Raw genomic sequence first — 20,279 nt, 5'->3', positions numbered from 1 at the left:
AGGAGTGAGGAAGTCAGGGTTCTACTCACACCAGAATCTTGGTTCCTGGACCCACTCTGGTCTGAAATCTGCAGGACGAAGATATTTGCTCCTTCTCAGTTCTTGCTGGTGTTGAGTAGAATCCACCAGTCTACTGTGTCTGGCTCCTTTGTCCTGGACTCTAGGTTGTAGGTATGGTGTCTATGGCCGCCACCGCTGCCACCACAGCCCTTGCAGCTGCGGCTACTGGCAAGTGCTCAGATCTCTTTCCTTGCCTGGATTTTCCCTCTCTGGCCATACTCCTTGTACTGTGATGGCGCACTTGGGTATGATTCTATAGCCTAAGACTGTTCACAGGAACACTAAAACTGCTTTCTATGTGAGCACTTGTTTCAAATCCTACCTCTCCTCAGCTATTTTCTTCTGAACTCCCTTAACACATTATTATGACATGATATTGTGACATCACATTGACATTGTGATATCACTGTGCCATTCTGTTTTCACAAACCTATTATGACATCTCATGTTAGAAAAGTCATGGGTTTTAGGACTTTTAGCTCCTTCCTCGAACTCTTGTCCTCATTGTAACCTAGTAGCAATTGAAATCAGACATGTGATTTTAATATTACAAACTAGAAGTGACATCACTATTCTATGGGTGACCTCATTACCAACCTGATATCACAAACCTATTGCAGCACCGCATTGCCATTGTGACATCACAATCACATTGTGACATTTCAATCGGTTATGACCTCTTAGCTCTTTTGAAAAAGCATATGGCCTTTGCGACATCAAAGTTCACTTGTTTACCCATATAATCATTGTGGTCTAAAAAGATCATTTATACTATTGTAATTTTACAAACCCTTGGAGGCAGGATCACCAGTGTGACATCATTAACCTGTCCTTTCCTCATAACTTTGACACGATACCCTTGTGATACATAGGCCTTTGTGATCTCATAATGTTTTTGACTTCATATTTCAGGTATGATGTGTGATATTAGAAACGCACTCTATCATAAAAATTGTGTCATCATTGTCAGATATCATGAGCATGTGTTACATTGTGATATCATATACCTGTTGGGAGTTCATCACATTTGGGCCAATGCATGACTGTGTAGATCTCACAATCCCATTCTGAAATCATATTCTCATTGGGAGTTAATGAAAATTGAAGTCCAGCATGCCATTGTGACATTATCAACCCAATTGTGACACCATAAACCTATTGTGACCTCATCACCATTATGGAATCACCAACTAATTATTATATCAAAATATTATTATGAATTGATATTGTGACATCATATTGCCATCATTGTCCAATTCGGATTTGCAAACCAATTATGACCTCATAACATTTTACAAATTTCGTGGCCTTTGAGATTACTAATATGAACTATTAAACTTATGATGCATAAAACACAAGACAATCCAATAAGGCACATTGAAAATAACTTTATTTACACTCAAAATGGGCCTGCATTTAACTTGTCCTGGTCTGTACACTCAGTGACAAGCCAGCACCAACCACGAAATCTCAGACCTCCAGTGAGTGGGCAGCCACACATAGTTAATTGGTCTACAAAGCACCAACTCCCCAAATTATCATCTCCAAAGCTCCAAACTTCAATAGGTAAGGCTTTGTCCTTTTCCCTTACTCCCTCCTTCTTTATAGACTTTCCTTCATTTCCCTTTTTCCCTTCCATCACTTCCTTTTTCTCTTTAGGCCTCTCCACTATCCACAGTCCTACACTTCTCTGACCTGGTGGCCAACTGGCATACTTTCCCTCCTACTCTCCATCAAATTCCTCTTCTCCCAAGACTTTCCCCTCCTGCTGTCTCACCACTTCCTTCCCTTGATTTTCTCCAATTCCATTTCTCTGACCATGCAGCGTATACATAGTTTGAACCCCTCTATCACTCCAGTGGGTCTCCTGCCTAACAGTTTTCAACCATCACTTCACAAACTGCCCATTCCCCAATCACTTCTTCACAGCTAATCAAGTGAGGATGACATCCTACCCCTTCCAACAACATACCTGGCCCTTTGGTGGTATGTCCCATGCACTCCAGTGGGCCAGGACATGGGGTCACATTGATTAGTGGGCAGTGCTGATTATTAGGGTCCCGCTGCTTTATACACCCCCCCACTGGTTTTCATGTCCAATCAAATCCTTGATTCCTTCTTACCAAATCCTAAAAATTCCCTTCTCTCCACCCAATGAACAGGCTTAAAATGTAAATTTAATAGAAAACAAGTAAATTATAGAAACACACTAGTTAGCAGTAATTAACACTTAGTAAGTCTTATCCTTAAAGGATCATCTGAGTTTCTCTGAACAGTTCATCTTGCAGCCTCCTCTGTATATTGGTCCCAGCACTACCAAATATGGTCCTTGTCACTTTGGTTCTAATTCAGGAGCATGATGAATTTTTACACCAGCTGTCCTGTCAAGAAAGAGTGGGTAAAGTTTTTCTTTTTTTCATCTCCATTTCTTAGTTTATTTCACTTACTTAAGGTCTAGCTTTTGAATTTATTGTTGAAGGAGACTTGCTATAGAATAAACTAAATCACTCTCCCCAAAAAAATTTGCCTTCCAATTGGATTTAATTTCTTATTTTATATTTGAACTTATCTGTTGCCATCATGATTATTTATTTTTTAAATACTTTGTACTGTTATTATTTTTAAGTAGTTGTAGAAAGAAGTTCCCATTCTACAAAACAGTATATGAATACAAGCTGTCTGACAACATTGTCACCCATCCCTCATAACCCTTCCCATCTCACACTTTTTTGTAAAAATTGCGATAGGTGATTACATATATTTCACATATTTCACAACATTGTGGAATTGTGATACTTAGTTAAAGTCACAAACACATTTTAAACTTGACAAGGCAAAGTATCGTTATCATGGTCTAAAGTTTGTTAATTCTATGAGCTTTGACAATCCAAATTATTTTTCCTACCTCAGGTGATGTTTACATTTTTTCCCTTTTGCTTAGTGTAAGCTATTCCCTCTTTCCCTCTCATTCCTCCCTTCCCATCAGTGTGTTTGGGTTACTTAGTTATTTTTCTTCTATGTCCAGTGCAGCTGATGGACACCTTTATTGTATGTTGTCCCATTTCCCACTTATTCTGTTCCTCCTCCTGGCTTCCCTCCATTGTGTGCATATTTCTACCATCTACATAGTCAAGAACATGAAGTCATTAACGGTGATACAACAAAAAGAGTGGCTGTCCTTTTTTTCTCGAGTTCTGTTTACTTTGTCATACCTTCTTCCATTTTGGCTTTAGAATCCACATATCAGGTAGACCCTGTGCTATTTGTCTCTTTGTTCTTGGCTTACCTCACTCAAATAATTTTTTCTAGTTCCATCCATTTCCTTACAAATGCCATCATTTTATCGTGTCTAATCGCTGCATAGTATTCCATTGTATATAGGTACCACAATTTTTGGATCCACTTATCAGTAGTGGCTCATCTGGGTTGTTTCCATATCTTAGCTATTGTGAACAGTGCTGCAATAATCATAAAGGGGTGTGTGTCTTTGTATACTGGTTCCTGTTTTTCTGAGTAGATGCCTAGGAGTGGTATGGCGAGTTCATAGGACAGGTCGATATTTAGCTTTCTGAGGTACCTCCAGACTTCATTCCAAGTGGTTGTATTAGTATACATTCTCACCAGCAATGAAGTAATGCATCTCTTTCTTTGCATCCCTTCCAGCATTTGTCATTGGCTGAATTTAGGATGTGGGCTATTCTGACTGGGTAAGGTGGTATCTAAGAGTTGTTTTTTATTTGCATTTCCTTTACGGCCAGGGATGATGAACATTTCCTCAATGTTTCTTTCCTGTTTTTACCTCTTCTTCTGAGAAGTCTCTCTTTAGCTCCCTTGACCATTTCAAAATTGGTTTGTTAGGTTTGTAAAGGGTTAGTTTCTTGAGTTTACCATATATAATGGATATTTGACCCTTGTCTGATATATTGCTGGTAAATATTTTTCCCAATTATTTGGCTTTCTTTCTAGTTAGTTGCTACTTTTTATCTGTGTAGAAACTTTTTATTTTAAGGTAGTCCCATTTATCGAGTAATTCTCCAATTTGTTGTGACCCTGGGAATCTGTTCTGGAAGTTCCTGCTTTTGCCTATAAGTCCAAGTCTCTCTCATACTCGGTCCTGCAGTATTTTCAGTGTTTCAGGCTTGATGTTAAGGTCTTTAATCCATTTTGAGTTTATGTTAGTGTCTGGTGATAGGCTAGGGTCCACTTTTAGTTTTCTACATGTGGCCAGTTTTCCCAGCACCAGTAGTTGAAGAGGTTATGATTCTTCCACCGTATGTCTTTGGCTCCTTTGTCAAATATCAACTGACTGTACATGTTCAGCTATACTTCTGGGTCCTCTAACCTGTCTCACTGATTTTTGGGTCTTTTTTTGTGCCAGTACCAAGTTGTCTTTGTTATTATGGCTCTATAGTAGAGCTTGAAGTCCTGTATCATGATCCCTCCTGCATCCTTTCTTTTGCCTAAAATTTTTTGGCTATGTTAAGGCTTTTGTTGTTCCATATGAAATTTTGGACTATTTTCTCTATTTCAGTAAAGTAAGGGGTTGGAATTTTAATGGGAATTGCATTGAATGTGTTTATTATTTTTGGCAGTATGGCCATTTTCACCATATTAATTCTGCCTATCCAGGAACATGGGAAGTCTCTCCATTTCCTGGTATCCTCTAAGATTCCTTTTTTTAGGCTTTTATAGTTTTCATGAAATAGACCTTTTACATCGTTGATTAGGTTACTTCCTAAATACTTTTTTTTGAGGTTATTGTGAATGAGGTTGTTTCCTTGATGTCCATTTCTGTTTGTACTTTGTTGGATTACAGAAAGCCGACTGATTTTTGTGGGTTAATTTTGTATCCTGTTACTTTGCCAATTTGGTTTATAAGCTCTAAGTGTTTGGTGATGGAGCTTTAGGGATCGTTAATTTATAAAATAATGCCATCTGCAAAAAGAGAGAGTTTATATTCTTCCTCTCCTATGTGGATCCCTTCAATGTATTTTTCTTGCCTTATTGCTCTGGCTAAAAATTCCAGAACTATATTGAAGAGGAATGTAGAGAGTCGGCATCCTTTCCTTGTTCCTGTTTTTTGGGGAATTGGTTGTAGTTGTTCCCTATCAAGCAGAATATTGGCTTTTGATCTACTATGTAAGGCTTTTATTGTCTTATGAAAAGTTCCTTCTATTCCTATTTTTTCCAGAGCTTTTAAGATGAATGAGTGACGTATTTTATCAAAATCCTTTTCCAAATCAATGGAGATAATCATGTGGTTCTTAACCTTGGAACTGTTGATGTGATGGATTACATTTATTGACTTACATATGTTAAACCATCCCTGTATCTCTGGGATGAAGCCTACTTGGTTATAATGTATGATTTTTTTATATGTTTCTGGATTCTGTTGGTTGCAATTTTATTGAGCAGCTTTGCATCTGTCTTAATCAAAGAGATTGGTGTGTAATTCTTTTTTTGTTGGGTCTTTGCCTTGTTTGGGGATGAATGTGATATTGGGTTCATAGAATGAGTTTGGGATTACCTCCTCTGTTTCTATTTCTCTGAAGAGCTTGAGGAGTATGGGTATTAGTTCCTCTTTAAAGGTCTTATAGAATTCTGTAGTGAATCCATCAGGTCCTGGGCTTTTCCTGTTGGAAGATTTCTTATTACTTCTATCTCATTGTAGGTTATTGACATTTGTAATTGATGTATTTCTTCTTGGTTCTGTTTGAGCAATTTGTATTTCTTTTTTTTCATGCAGGAAAAGAAGTTTATTTACCAAAAGGCTGTCCCCACCATGCATGGTGGAAAAGCATGACTGAAAAGGAAGGGGGTAGACCCACCTATGATCAAGTCTTATCTAGGCCAAGGACAGGAAGAGGTGTGGCCAGGTGCTGGAAAATTGTGGCCACATTGGATCTGGATGAATAGTAGAGAGCAAAGAGATCCTGAAGGTAAAGAGACTTCTCACAATGTACCATTGAAGAGACATAAATTGTCTAAATCTGAGAACAGCAAAAAATATTAGGTTATATGGCTATCCAGGGAGCGCAGGAGGCTTGTCAGTGGGGTTTCACGGCTCGGGAATGACTCACAGTACCCCATTAAATGTGTTAGAGAGTCAGTTTGGTGAGTGAAGGAGAGCTGACTAGGAAGAAGCGGTGTCCCGGCTTGCCCCAGACCCCTATAGAGAGAAATGTCTAAGCCCCCCAAACCAGGCATTCTCCACTTCAGAGATGACCATCCTTTCTGATAAAGGCCATAGGAGCTCTGTGGAATGGCGCCACATCTGAGCAGAGATTGAGCAACAGAGAGCCGTGGAGAGTAGTTTCATTCACCAGAGTAGAGAAGTGGTGTGCACATGGATGTGAAGGCCAGCAATGGTATTGACTTTTCACCAATTGCTGAAAAGTCTCACATGGTTTATCAAGGCAGTTTGGTTTGCAGAAAAGGGGTGGTTAGGAAATTCTAGCATTTCCAACTCAAAAACCTCATCCCAGTCATGGCACCATTTGTAAGGTATATGAAATAGGTAGATTTCATTAAGTAGCCCATGAAGAGAACACCACACGCTATTCAGGCATGAAAAGAAGTTTATTTACCGAACTGCTGCCCCCACCATACATGGTAGAGAAGAATGGCTGAAAAGGAAAGGGGGGGATAGCAATTTGTACATCTGTAGAAATTCATCCATCTCTGCTAGGTTTTCCTTCCTTTGTGAGTAGAGTCTGGAATTATTTCTTTATGATTGTTTTGATGTCTTGGATGTTTGCTGTAATTTTTCCTGTCGTATCTCTGATATTATTGATTTGGGTCTCCTCTCTTATTTTGTTAGTTACTCTTGCCAGTGGTCCCTCAGTTTTAGTGTCTATTATTTAAACAGCTTTTAAAAATTAATTTTATTTATAATTTTCATAGTCTGTCTCATTAATTTCAGCTATTATTTCGGTTCTCTTTCTGTCTAGCAACTTTAGGTTCAATTTTTTCTTGTTTCTCTAGTAGTTTTAGTTGCATCATAAGATCGTTTACTTGTTCTATGTTTTCTTGATGTGTGCACTGAGAGCAATGAATCTGCCCCTCAGGACTGCTTTCGCTGTGTCCCATTGGTTTCTTTGTGATGTTTCTTCATTTTCACTGAATTGTAGGAACTTTTAAATTTCTTCTTTAATTTCTTCTGTGATCCATGTATTGTTCAACAGAGTGCTGTTTAATTTCCATGTGTTTTTTTTCTATTTATGCCTTGTTCTTGAGAACGAGATAGATTACACTATGCTCAGATAGAATACAGAGTATTATGTCGATCCTCTTGTATTTGCTTAAATTCCATGTATGAACTAAGAAATGATCGATTTTAGAAAAAGTTAGGGGGGTTGCAAGAGGAAGACCCTACTGGTGTGAATACCTGTAATTCTAGATACTCAGGAGGCTCAGATCTGTGTATTTAGGTTCAAAGCCAGCCCAGGTAGGAAAGGTCATGAGGCTTTTCTGGGGTTGCTCAGCACCACAGCCTGCCTCAAGTCTGGGGTTGTTCACCACTTTTGCCACCATGAGCTGCTTATGCATGCCAGTATGGAGAGGCAGAAACCACCACGGGTCTGGACTTGTTCACTGCAGCTGTCCCCACCTCAGCCACTGCTGCCACCCCTGGCTGGTCTGGGCAAGTGCCAAGAGGCATTGTGCCCCAATTCTGGGTGGTTTGCCACCACTGCCAGCTGCTGCTGCTGTTTCAGGTTAGGCTAGCCTATTTACACCAGCAGGACAGAGGTGCCACCCTGAGAGTTTAAGATCCTTTGCCACTGTTGACAGCTGCTACTGCTCCTGACTGGGCTGGGCTACTTGTACCAGCCAGGCAGAGGCGCTGTTCCAGGGAGGTTGAGGGGAGTCTTTGTTCCAGCTCTGCCTTCTGAGATTTCTGTTTGTATATTCTGGGTTGGCCCAGCTCTTGGGAGTTCCTGGGAGACTTGGGAAGCTTGTGGGTGTGTGGTCCTCAGAGGGTCCAGACCCGGGGCACTTAAGCAACTTGGCACAAAACCCTGTCACTTAAGCTCTGCAACGTGGAGCCCCATCACCAACAAAGAGTGAGGGAAGGGTCTTCCCACTTTACTGTCTGTGTAGGATTTCCCTTTTCTTTTTGCACTTCCTTTATATCTCTGAGTAATTGCCTTTGTTTGTGGGTCACTTGGAGAAACAGAGCATTGAAATACAAACTCTATATTTGGTTGGAGAGAGCTGTGGTGTTTCCCTGCTGTTCCATCACCTTCTTGGTCCCTCCCCTTCAGGTGGAGTTTTTCTTAGCCAGCCAGTGGGCCTTGGTTACCAAAAGAAAGGTACATAAAAGAATATGTTGTAAAGCCTGCAGATTGAAGTTAGACACTTCTGTTAATATAGCCTTCCTAATTTTAGGAAGCCAAGGGGGTGTTCTACACTAAAGTATTTCAAAGGGATTGAGTCCTTTAACATAAGGGCTACATCTTGCTCGAAAGAGAGTGAAGTGGAGGAGGCTTACCTAGCTATGGCCAGTCCCTGTATTTAATTTAGTTAAAGTTTCCTTTAAGGTCATTTTCATTCTTTCTAATGCTTGAACTCTGAGGCTTATAAAAGGATTGTAACTTCCAATTTATTAGGGCATTAGTTAATAATTGAGAACTTGGGCCATGAATGCTGGGCCATCTTTTGGACCCCACAGCTAAGGGTAAGCCAAATCAAAGTATTATTACATGCCTCAGCTCAGCCTGAAAAAATGTCCATTATTACTAACAGATACCAATAGCCATACTTTCCAGGCTTTACCTCTGTGGAGTCCACTTTCCCAAATTCACCATCTGAGGTTCCTCAAATATGAATTATTTTCATATGTTCCAGCATTTCAGCATTTACCTGTTGGAAATTACCTACACACATTACAAAGTATTGTCAGGCTGAGGCCCCACCGGTTTTCAGAACAGTTTTAGGCAGTGTCCTCGGGCAATTTACCAGGCTGCAAATATCTACATGTAAACTGACAGAAAGCTTGAGCCTGTATGCATTTTTCACAAGTTCAGTATCAACATTTGCACACTTATTACCACTGTTTATGCTTCTTCCTTTAATATTGATGACCAGTATTTCTAGAGAAACAACTAGTTTTAGAGTGGTCTCCCAAGCTACCTCATCAGCTCAGATGTTTCCCTGTATCTTAGGGTCTCTAGTTTCTTTAACTCCTGTAAAGTACTCTGAAACTTGGAGACTTCTTCCATTTTATTCTCCTCCTTTTATCTTAAACTTGCTTTCATGTTCCCACTCTCCTTCTCAATGTGCTCCTTAACCTACATGTGTTTTGGCAGGGTCACCGGAGAGTTCCCTTGACTGGCCAAGTGCTGCTCCTTCTCATAACACCTTTGCTTGCTCTTCAGCTCCTCCCTTAAGTTCACAAAGGTGCCATTGAGAGGTATTTTTCCCACCTCCACCTGTTCCACTGGGACACGATGCTTCTGCATTACATTTTTGGTGAAGATCTCAGCAGTCTTTTGGGGCTTTTACTCTAGTAGTTTCTCTTTCTAGTTTTCCACTTCAGTGTATTTTTGTGACAGATCTTTCAACTGTTTGTTTAGCATTTCTGCTTTTCTTCCTAATGGTCTTTCCCTTTCCATGGCATTCTCTATCAAAGCAAGTGGTCTTTTAACTCTTTCTGAAGAGAAACAATCTCTTTATTGAGCCTGATATTTTCCTGTTCTCTTTTCTTGGCCTCTTCTTCTATGACACAGCACTTTCCCGTCTTCTCTGCTAACTACTCTTTCCTACTTTCTCTGTTGCTTTGAATTTCTGGTGACACTTTTCAAAGCTTATAATCGACATGTACTTCAACCTAATATATTCTTATATCAGGTCCAGCTCTTTTCTTTTTTTTTCTTTTCTTTTTCTTTTGGGTCTGGTCGTGGGGCCTGAACTCTGTCCAGGACACTGTCCCTCAGCTCTTGAGCTCAAGGGTAGTGCTCTACCACTTGAGCCACATTGCCACTTCTGGCTTTTTTCTTTTTGCTTATGTGATGCTGAGAAATCAAACCCAGGGCCTCATGCATGCAAGGAAAGCACTCTACCACTGAGCCACATTCCCAGCCCCCCAGCTCCATTTACATAGCCATAATTTCTTAATGGAATTCAGAGATCCTTTGCATGTTTCTCCAGAGCAATGAACACATTTTCCTTGTAATTAATGTGATTACTTAACCTGTCATTTACATTTTCCAGGTGGTGAATGTGTCCTCCTTGGACATTCCTTTTTCTAATGTCCATTTTGCTTGCATTAAGCTCACTGATCTAGTCCTAGAGGTTCCCTACTGCCATTTGCAAATGATCTGTACTGTATTTGCCAAAGGTTTCTTGATCCCTATTCTGGTGCTCCTACCAAAACTCAAACTCTTTTTTTAGACTCGTTTTTTTTCAGGGTGTCTCTGTTATCAAACACCAACTTAGCAACCACTTTACCTCAAAACCTTCTAACTTTTCAAGCTTTCTTCTAATATCTGTGGCTGACTGGGTAACAAAGGCCATATTTAGGGCTCTTTGATTCTCCAGGATTTGAAGATCTATAGACTATAGGTTCTATAGGCTTTTGGCAGAATTTTCAGAAAAAGCATTAGGGTACTCACTGGGGAACAGTACCATCTCACTAACCTTAGACTGAAGACTGGGCTTTCTAGCCACTGCGGTATCCCTGCTAGCTGAACCTGGAAATAATTGGTAAACACCTCTATATCTCAACTGCTGTAAGCCTCAGCTTGGGTAAGTCTGGAGAAAGACTTGTTCCAAATAGTCTGGGTCAATAGTGGGGCTATTGTCTGGTTCAAGGACCACCGTCAAGTCAACGACAGTAATCACTCCCTTTTCTACCAGGTGAAAAACACCTGTAAAATTTGCTGACAGTCATCCCAGATGTGCTTTTGTGTGAAAATTACTGTCTCTAATGAGGTAATGAGCCCCTGTTTTTTTTTCTGAAAAGGATGGATTTTTCTGTTTCCAGTTACACAGGTCATTACTTGTAAAGGGAACATATATTAGAAAGGGGTCCTGCCCACCATCTCCTCCATGTTCCTGTCTCAAGGGTAATAAAGGTAACATACCATATTGTACCACCTCAGTCTGGTACAAGTAACCACTTTTAGTATGGGAGGACTCATTAAAGTTGCTGATGAAAAAGAATAGGAGAGAGAGTACATCAGTGCATCTTCCTCTGAGGGATTCTGTAAACCTGGGGAAGAATATTTTTTGGATATGACAACCTAAGGCCTTGTTCTCCCATCCTGAGAACATCAGTAAACAGGTGCATACAGGACATAGATAGAACTATCAGCATACATACAAAGACCAAGATCCATAGACAACCCACATGTCCCATACCTCTCAATGTTGACCTCTACAGGAGGTCCCAGATGACAGAGAGAACGTCCCAGATTGCCTCTTGAGGAGGCTAGAGATGACCTCTGGAGGATGTCACATATATACTACCTAGGAGGCCCAACATAACCTCTCATGGAGATTCCAAATGGATTCCCAAGAAAGTGTCAGATGACCTCCAAAGGAGTTTCCAGATGTCTTTTCAATGAGACTGAGATTACCTCTCAAGTAGCTCCCAGATGGCCACTCAGGCTACATGAACTCCAGAGAAAGTTCCAGATAACCCTCTTGAGAAAGCGACAGATGACCTCCAGAGAAGGTCTTATATAGCTTCTCAAGGAAGTCCCAGATGATGTCCAAAGATGGTCATAGATTTCTCATCATGGTAGCCTGAGGTGACCTCCCAAAGAGGCTCCAGATGACCTCAGGAGGTGGTCCTAGATTGCCTCTTAAGAAAGCCCCAATGACTACTTTTGAAGAGGTCTCAGGTGGCCTCCTGAGGAAGCCCCAGGTGACCTCTGGAGAGAATCCAACATGGCCCCTGGAGAAGGACCCAGATGACCTCCAGTGTAGGTCTCAGAGGTCTTCTCAAGTAAGTCGCAGATGTACTCTTGATAAGGTTCCAGATGGCTTCCCACAGAAGCCCTACATTATCTCTCAAGTAGGTTCTAGATGGCATCCCAAGGAAGCCACAAGTAGCTTCCAGAGGGGTACAAAACAAGCTGGCAAGCTTGCGAAGATGCACCTCTAGAGGTACATAAATGACTTTTGTCCATGTTGGACCTCCGGAGACAAACACTCGAGGTAGACTCTCAACCCTGAGGGCTGACACTCTCACCTATGGGTATTTTTCCGTGGGGCCAAGGCCTGATGCAATCCAAATGGATTATCTCGATAGTCTTCAAAAATAAGGACCTCTGTAGTTCAAAAAAATCCATCGAGACACGTTTTATATAATAAATGTTCTCCAAACCACCAACCCCCAAAATTATGATATCCAAAGCTCCAAACATCAAAGAGAAAGCCTCTTTTCCCCTTCTCTTTGTCTCTCCTTCGCTACAGACAATACTTCTTTCGAGGTCTTTTCCTTTTTCCCTTCTACCAGTTCTTTCTTCTCTTTAGGACTCTCCACTCTCCACAGACCTGAACTGCTTTGCAAGGCTCATCAGTTACCATCCTTCACCTTCTGCCCTCCCTCAACTTCCTCTCCACCCAGGTTTTCCCCCTTATGCTATCACACCACTTCCTTCCTTCCAGGACTTTTTCTTTTTCTGTCACCTTCTCTTGCTCTGAACAAGCAGCCTACATAAAGTCTGTACCCCTTCTCCATTCCAACTGCCTGTTTTCAAACTGCCCACAGCCAATCACTTCTTAACAGCTCAATTCGTGGTGATTAATGCACCAGTCCCTCCCACAGGATGCCTGACCTTCTTTGGTGGCATTCTTTGTCCTCTCCAGCTGGCCAGGAAATGGGTCCATGCTGATTATCACACCCTATAGATTATCGGGCCCTGCTGATTATTACAGTATCCTCCTTGTGAACAAGTAGCAATTGAAATTGGAAATTTGATTGTGGTATTTCAAACTCATTGTGACATCACAAACCCATTTTGACATCATCACTACCACGACATAACAAACCCCTTGTAACAACATTGTCATTGTGACATCATGATTCCATTTTGACATCTCAAATCTATTATGACCTCTTAGCTCCTTGGAAAAATAACATGCCATTTTCAACATCACTGTCCCTTTGTGTACACATATCCTTGTTGTGAACTGACAGTTGAGATCAGACATGCCATTATAAAATAAAAAATTGTTTGTGACATCCTTAACAGTGTGACATAACATTTTCATTATGAGAGCATCAGCTCATTGTGACATCACCAAACTTAATGACAGAATCGCATTATGACAACAATTCTTGTGAAATCACAGACACATTGGGAATGCCTATTTTGTGATTTCATTGTATTTCAAATGTGGCATGAGAGTTGATATCAAAAATGCATTTTTGTGCATACAAACCATTTTGACATCATACTAACTTTGTGACATCACAGTACCATTGTGATATCACTAACACAATGTGACATCAAAAACCTCTCCTGTCCTCCTAACTTTTGTGACATGCTGACATTGTGATATGTTAGACTTTTTGCCCTCATAATTTGTTTTCAACCTCATATCTCATTTATGACTTGAGATAACAGAAATCAACTCTGACATCATGACTATTGTGACATCACACTGACAGATGTCATGATCATCATGTCACATTGTGATATCACAAAAGGTTTTGATATCACAATTAATTGGTGATACCATACAGTAAGGGGGCTATGATGCAACAATTGGTTAGTGATATCCAAATGGCATAATGGATCTCAATTGTTATAAAATCACAGAGAATATGAATTCACAACAGACTGTGGTATCTCCAAAGTCATGTGTTTTCACAAATGTTATGAAGTCATAGGAGGATTGTGATGTCACATTGTGACACAATGTTTACGATGTCTGTCAGTGTGATGTCACAATGGTCATGATGTGACAGTGGATTTCTGATACCATGTATCATAACTGAAATATTATAAGGTTGAAAACAGATTATGAGCTCATAAAGGGCCTAAGACATCCGAATTGCTGCACATCACAAGACTTATGAGGTCTGGGCAGGTTTTGGATATCACAGTGTGTTAGTGATATCACCATGGCACTGTGATGTCACAAAGTGATTGTGATGCCGTATATTTATGAGATCACAATATATTTCTGACATCAACACACATGCCACATATGAAATAGAATGAAATAAGAGAATAGGCATTTACAATGTGTCTATGACATCATAATGACAATATAATGTCATAATGCTATGAGATCATTGTAAATTGGTAATGTTGCAAGGAGGTAATTGTGTAATAATGAATATATATTGTCACACTAGCAATGGGATCACAAGGGGTTTGTGATGTTACAATAGCATATATGAATTCAATAGTCATGTGTTCACAATGAGGATATGGGTACACAAAGGGCCTGTGATGTCACGTATGCCATGTGTGTTTTCAAAGGTACTTGGGGTCATGATAGCTTTATGATACACAGTTGTGATGAAGTCACAATGGGCTTTTGATATTATAATGATTTGTAATATCTCAAACACAAGTCCATTTTCAATTGTTACTATTTCACAATGTGCATACAAGTTCACAGAATGAGCTGGAAGTCATAATGGACATGAAATTTTAAAAATGTTAGGAGGTCATTTTGGTTTGTGAATATACAATGGGACAGTGATATCACCATGACAATATCAACTCATTATTATTGTTTTGCTGTCACAATTAGTTGATTCCACAGTTGTGGTGAGGTCACAAAATATTGTTGTGTTGGGCATGTCACAATGACATGATGATTCTCAATTGTCTTAACTTTCAATGTGTATATTAGTTCACAAAGGGACTGTGGTTTCTCCAAAAGTATGTGTTGTCACACATATACTGAAATCCTAAAAGGTTTGTGATGTCAGAATTTGACACAATGGATATTACATCTGGCAGTGTGATGCCACCATGGTCATGATGTCACTGGGAATTGTGATATAAAATGTCATCTGTGAAATCTAATGAGGTCAACAACAGATTCTGAGGACAAAAAGGCCTAAGGTATCAGAATTGCAGCATGTCCCAAAATTATGATGAGAAGATAGGTTTGTGATATCATGGCGGGTTAGTAATATCACAATGGAAACATGATATACAAAGGGATTGTGATGTCACAATGGTTATGAGTTCCTGATTTGTTTATGATATCAATGTACATACCACATTTGAAATAGAATGAAATCACAGAAAAGGCATTCATAATGTGTCTTTGATGTCACCATGACAATGTAAAGTTTTAATTCTATCATATCATTTTAGTTTTGTGATTTCACAATGAGAAGACGGTATAAAAATGATAATGTGATGTCACAATTATGATGATCTCACAAATTGTTTTGGATGTCAAAATGTCATGTCTGATTCTCAATTGTCAGTATTTCACAGTGGGGCTTTGGGTACACAAAGAGACTCTGATATCACAAAGCTATGTATTTTTCAAATGTTATAAGAGGTTATAATAGATTTGGAATGTCACAATGTGATCCTGGTATCAAAACAACAATGTGAAGTCACAATGGGTTTGTGATGTCACAGTGGTGATGAGGTCACAATGGGTTAGTTATGTCAACAGTTTGTAATATCACAATTATTTGTCCAATTTCAATTGCTACTAGTTCACCATAAGGACACAGTAATAACCAGAAGTGCCCCTATAATCCACGGGAACAGATAGTCATCATGCCCCTCTAGTCTGGACCAATGGAGAGAGGGGTGCATGACATTGGAGGGGGCAGGGCATGCTGCTGAAGGAGATAGGATGTCAAGCCCCACATGGTGAGCTGCCAAGAAGTGATTGGGAATGGACATTTGGTAAGTGATAATTGAAAACTGGAAGGCAAAAAACATATTGTAGTTGGGGAAGGGTACAGCCTTTATATAAGCTGCATATTCAGAGCAAGAGAAGGGGAGAGAAAAAGGTTAAAGGCCTGGATGGAAAGAAGTGATGAGACTGCTGGAGGGCAAAGACCTGGGAGGAGAGGAAATTGAGAGAGAGCAGGAGGTGAAGGACGGCAATTGGCCACCTGGACAAGGCAGGGCAGGCCTGTCAAGAGCAGAGCAGCCTGAAGAGAAGAATTGAATGGTGGAAGGAAAAGAAAAAGAACTGAAAGGTAGGACAGATATGTAGAGAAGGATAATGAAGAGAAAGGAAAAAGCCTTGTCCTTTGAAGTGTGGAGATTTGGAGATCATTATTTTGGGGGTTGGTTGTTTGCAGACCAGTTAACAAGTGGCTGAACTGCTCTTTGGAGGGTTCATGGTTGAGACTGAATTTAGCTCTCAGCATCCAGCCCAGGCCAAGGTAGTCGTTTGTTACAAAATTTATGAGGACAAGACAGGTTTGTGATGTTACATTGCATTAATGATATCACAATGTCAATATGAGGTCACAAAAGGATTGTAATGTCACAATGATGATGTGGTCACAATGGGTTTCTGAAATCAACCTATATGCCCCATTTGTGATAGAATGAAATCACAGAATAGGCAATTGCATTGTCTCTAGGACCTCACAATGAAAATTTGATGTCATAACGCCATGATGTCATTGTCGTTTTGGGATGTAACAATGGGCTGATGGTATTATAACAACAATGTGATCTCACTCTGGAGAAGATGTCACAACGCGTTTGTAATGGTACACTGGCATGTCTGATGTCAGTTGTCTTTGTTCGCAATGACGACATGATAAACCAAAGGGACCATAATATCACAAACACCATGAGCTTTTTCAAAGGTGCTAAGCAGTCACAACAGGTTTGTGATGTCACAAGGTTATGATGATATCAATGTGGCAATATGATGTCATAATGGGTTTGTGATGTCAAGTGGTGATAAGGTCACACTTGGATAGGGATGTCAAAACGAATGTGTAATATCACCATTACATGTCCAATTTCATTCTACTAGATCACAATGAAGATAGGAGTTCACGTAGGGAGCTAGAAGACAGAAAGACCATGAATTTTGTAAAATATGAGTACATAATAAGCTGGTGAAAATGCAATGAGACAGAAATAGATGCAGAAAAAGCATTCGACAAGATCCAACACCCCTTTATGATGAAGGTTTTGGAAAAATTAGGAATCCATGGAACATTCCTCAATACAATAAAGGCTGTATATGACAAGCCTACAGCCAGCATTATACTAAATTGTGAAAAACTAAAGCCATTTCCTCTTAACTCAGGAACAAGACAACGATGTCCACTCTCTACACTTCTCTTCAATCTATTATTAGAATGCCTAGCTACAGCAAAAAGACAAGATGCAAACAAAAAGGGGATCCAAATAGGGAAAGAAGAAATAAAACTCTCCCTCTTTGCAGATGACATGATCTTGTATTTAAAGAATTCCATAGACTCCACTCCCAAATTACTCAAGCTGATTCAAAACTTTGGCAAAGTAGCAGGGTATAAAATTAACCCCCCAAAATCAATGGCTTTTCTGTATGCCAACAATGAAAAAAGTGTGGCTGAAATTAGGAAATTAACTATATTTGTAATAGCACCACAAAAAAATTACCTAGGAATTAACTTAACCAAAGAATTGAAGGATCTCTATGATGAAAACTTTAAAAACTTGAAAAAGGAAATCAAAACAGAACTTAGAAAATGGGAAAAACTCCCATGCTCCTGGATTGGAAAGATTAACATTGTGAAAATGGCAATACTTCCAAGGCTATCTACAAATTCAATGTGATACCTATCAAAATTCCAACCTCATTCTTCAAGGAAACAGAGGAGGCAATCAAAATATTCATATGGAACAATAAAAGACCCCGAATAGCAAAAACGCTCCTCAACGGACAGAACACTGCTGGAGGAACATCAATATCAAATTTCAAACTCTACTATAAAGCCATAGTAATCAAAACAGCTTGGTATTGGCACAAGAACAGACCTCAGGACCAATGGAATAGAATTGAAAACCCAGAAATGAACCTACAGACCTATAGCCATCTAATCTTCGATAAGGGAGCTAAAAAAATAGAATGGAAGAAAGACAGACTTTTCAGTAAATGGTGCAGGCAAAATTAACTACTTGTAGAAAACTAAAGCTAGATCCTTATATATCACCCTGCACCAGAATCAACCACAAATGGATCAAAGACCTCAGAGACAAAGCAGACACTCTGAAAACATTACAGGATGGAATAGGAGGAACCCTATGTCTCCTTGGCGCAGGCTGAAATTTTCTTAATAGAGACTCGGAAACACAATACATCAAAGAAAGGTTGGGCAAATGGTATTGCATGAAGCTGCACAGCTTCTCCATGGCAAAGGACACAGATAGCAAGATCAATAGAAAGCCTACGGATTGGAAGATCTTCACGAGCCATACAACGGACAAGGTTCTCATATCTAAAATATACTTGGAACTCAAAAAATTAAATCACTCCACCAAAAATCCTCAAAGAAACAACTGCCCTATAAATAAGTGGGCTAACGACTTAAAGAGAAACTTCTCTGAAGAAGATAGAAGGATGGCCAATAGACACATGAAGAAATGCTCAACCTCCCTAGCCATAAAAGAAATGCAAATCAAAACAACATTGAGATACCACCTCACCCCAGTTAGAATGGCAAAAATCAAGAACTCTAATAACAACAGATGCTGGAGGGGATGTGGACAGAAGGGAACCTTACTGCATTGTTGTTGTGAGTGTAAACTTGTTCAACCACTTTGGAAAGTAGTATGGAAGTTCCTCAAAAGCCTTCACATTGAGCTCCCCTATGATCCAGCAATTCCAGTTTTGGGCATTTACCCAAATGTTTACAAACAAGACCACACTAAAGCTACCAGCACAACTATATTTATTGCAGCATTATTTACTATAGCTAAGATATGGAACCAACCAGATGCCCCTCAGTAGATGAATGAATCAAGAAAATGTGGTATAGATACACAATGGAATTCTATGCTTCCATCAGAAAGAATGACATTGCCCCATTTGTTAGGAAATGGAAAGACTTGGAAAAATATATATTAATTGAAGTAAGCCAAGCCCAAAGAAACATAGGTCCCATGGTATCCCTTATTTGCAATATTTAGTATATGTATGAGTCAAGCAGAAAAGCTCAGATAATGTGATGTTAGGAAAATGAACCCTTAGGTATGTATTTTAATGTTTTTTCTCTTATGCATGTCTTTCTAACGCATTTATAAGATTATTTCTTTGTTGCTTTGTATGTCCCTCCCCCACAGTATAACCCTACTTTCACTGTATTTGATGTCAGTAAAATTTGTGGAGGGGAAGGGGAAAAACAGGTCGTTTAAATTAGGATACAGGTGGACCCATTGCAACAACGAGAATTACAAGTTGTCATGTCGAAAATGAACTTTACAAGTTTGGTGGGGGGGGGGAGCATTGGGGAGGGCAGGGGGAGGCTGGGAAGGGATGTGAAAGGTAAACAAAGGAGGAGGCTACAATGCTTGATAAGATATGTACTCATTATTTTGCCCATGTAATTGTAACCCTTCTGTACAATATGTTCACAATACACAATAAAAATAAATAAAAAATACATCATACTTAATTTTGGTATTAAAAAAAGAAAATGCAATGAGACAGAGATATCCCATTGGCAATGTGATGCTACCATTACATGAGATAGTATTGTTTTGAAGTCACAAATAATGATGCCCTACAGGTGATGAGGTCACTTAAGTTTGTGATTTCACAATGGATTGGTGATGTCACAATCTCATGCCAGATCTCTAACTGACAATGACTATATAAGTTCACAAGGGATAATGATGTATCCAAAGGCCTATGTTGGCACAAGTGTAATGAGTCTTAACGTGTTTGCGATGTCCTCATGTGACTCAGTGGTCATGACATCTGGCAGTGTGATGTCATAGTGGTCATGATATCACAGTGGATTTTTGATATCACATGTCATGACTTAAGTATTATGAGTTAAACAATTTATGTACTCAGAGAGGCCAAAGAGATCACACTGGCAGAATGTCAAAAAAATTATGAGGATAAGACTGTTTTGTGATGTCACAGTGGGTTAGTGATATCATAATGGTAATATGGTGTCATCAAGGTATTGTGATATTATAATGATTATGTGGCCACAATGTATTTCTGATATCAACCCACCTGCAACATTTGAAATAGAATGAAATCACAGAATAGGCATTCCAATGTATCTGTGACATCACAATTACATGTGATTT

Source organism: Dipodomys spectabilis, unplaced genomic scaffold, assembly GCF_019054845.1.
Source record: "Dipodomys spectabilis isolate Male_0828 unplaced genomic scaffold, ASM1905484v1 ptg000323l, whole genome shotgun sequence".
NCBI classification, from domain to species: Eukaryota; Metazoa; Chordata; class Mammalia; order Rodentia; family Heteromyidae; genus Dipodomys; species Dipodomys spectabilis.
The sequence above is the reverse complement of the archived record's forward strand: the minus strand, read 5'-3'. Positions refer to the sequence as shown.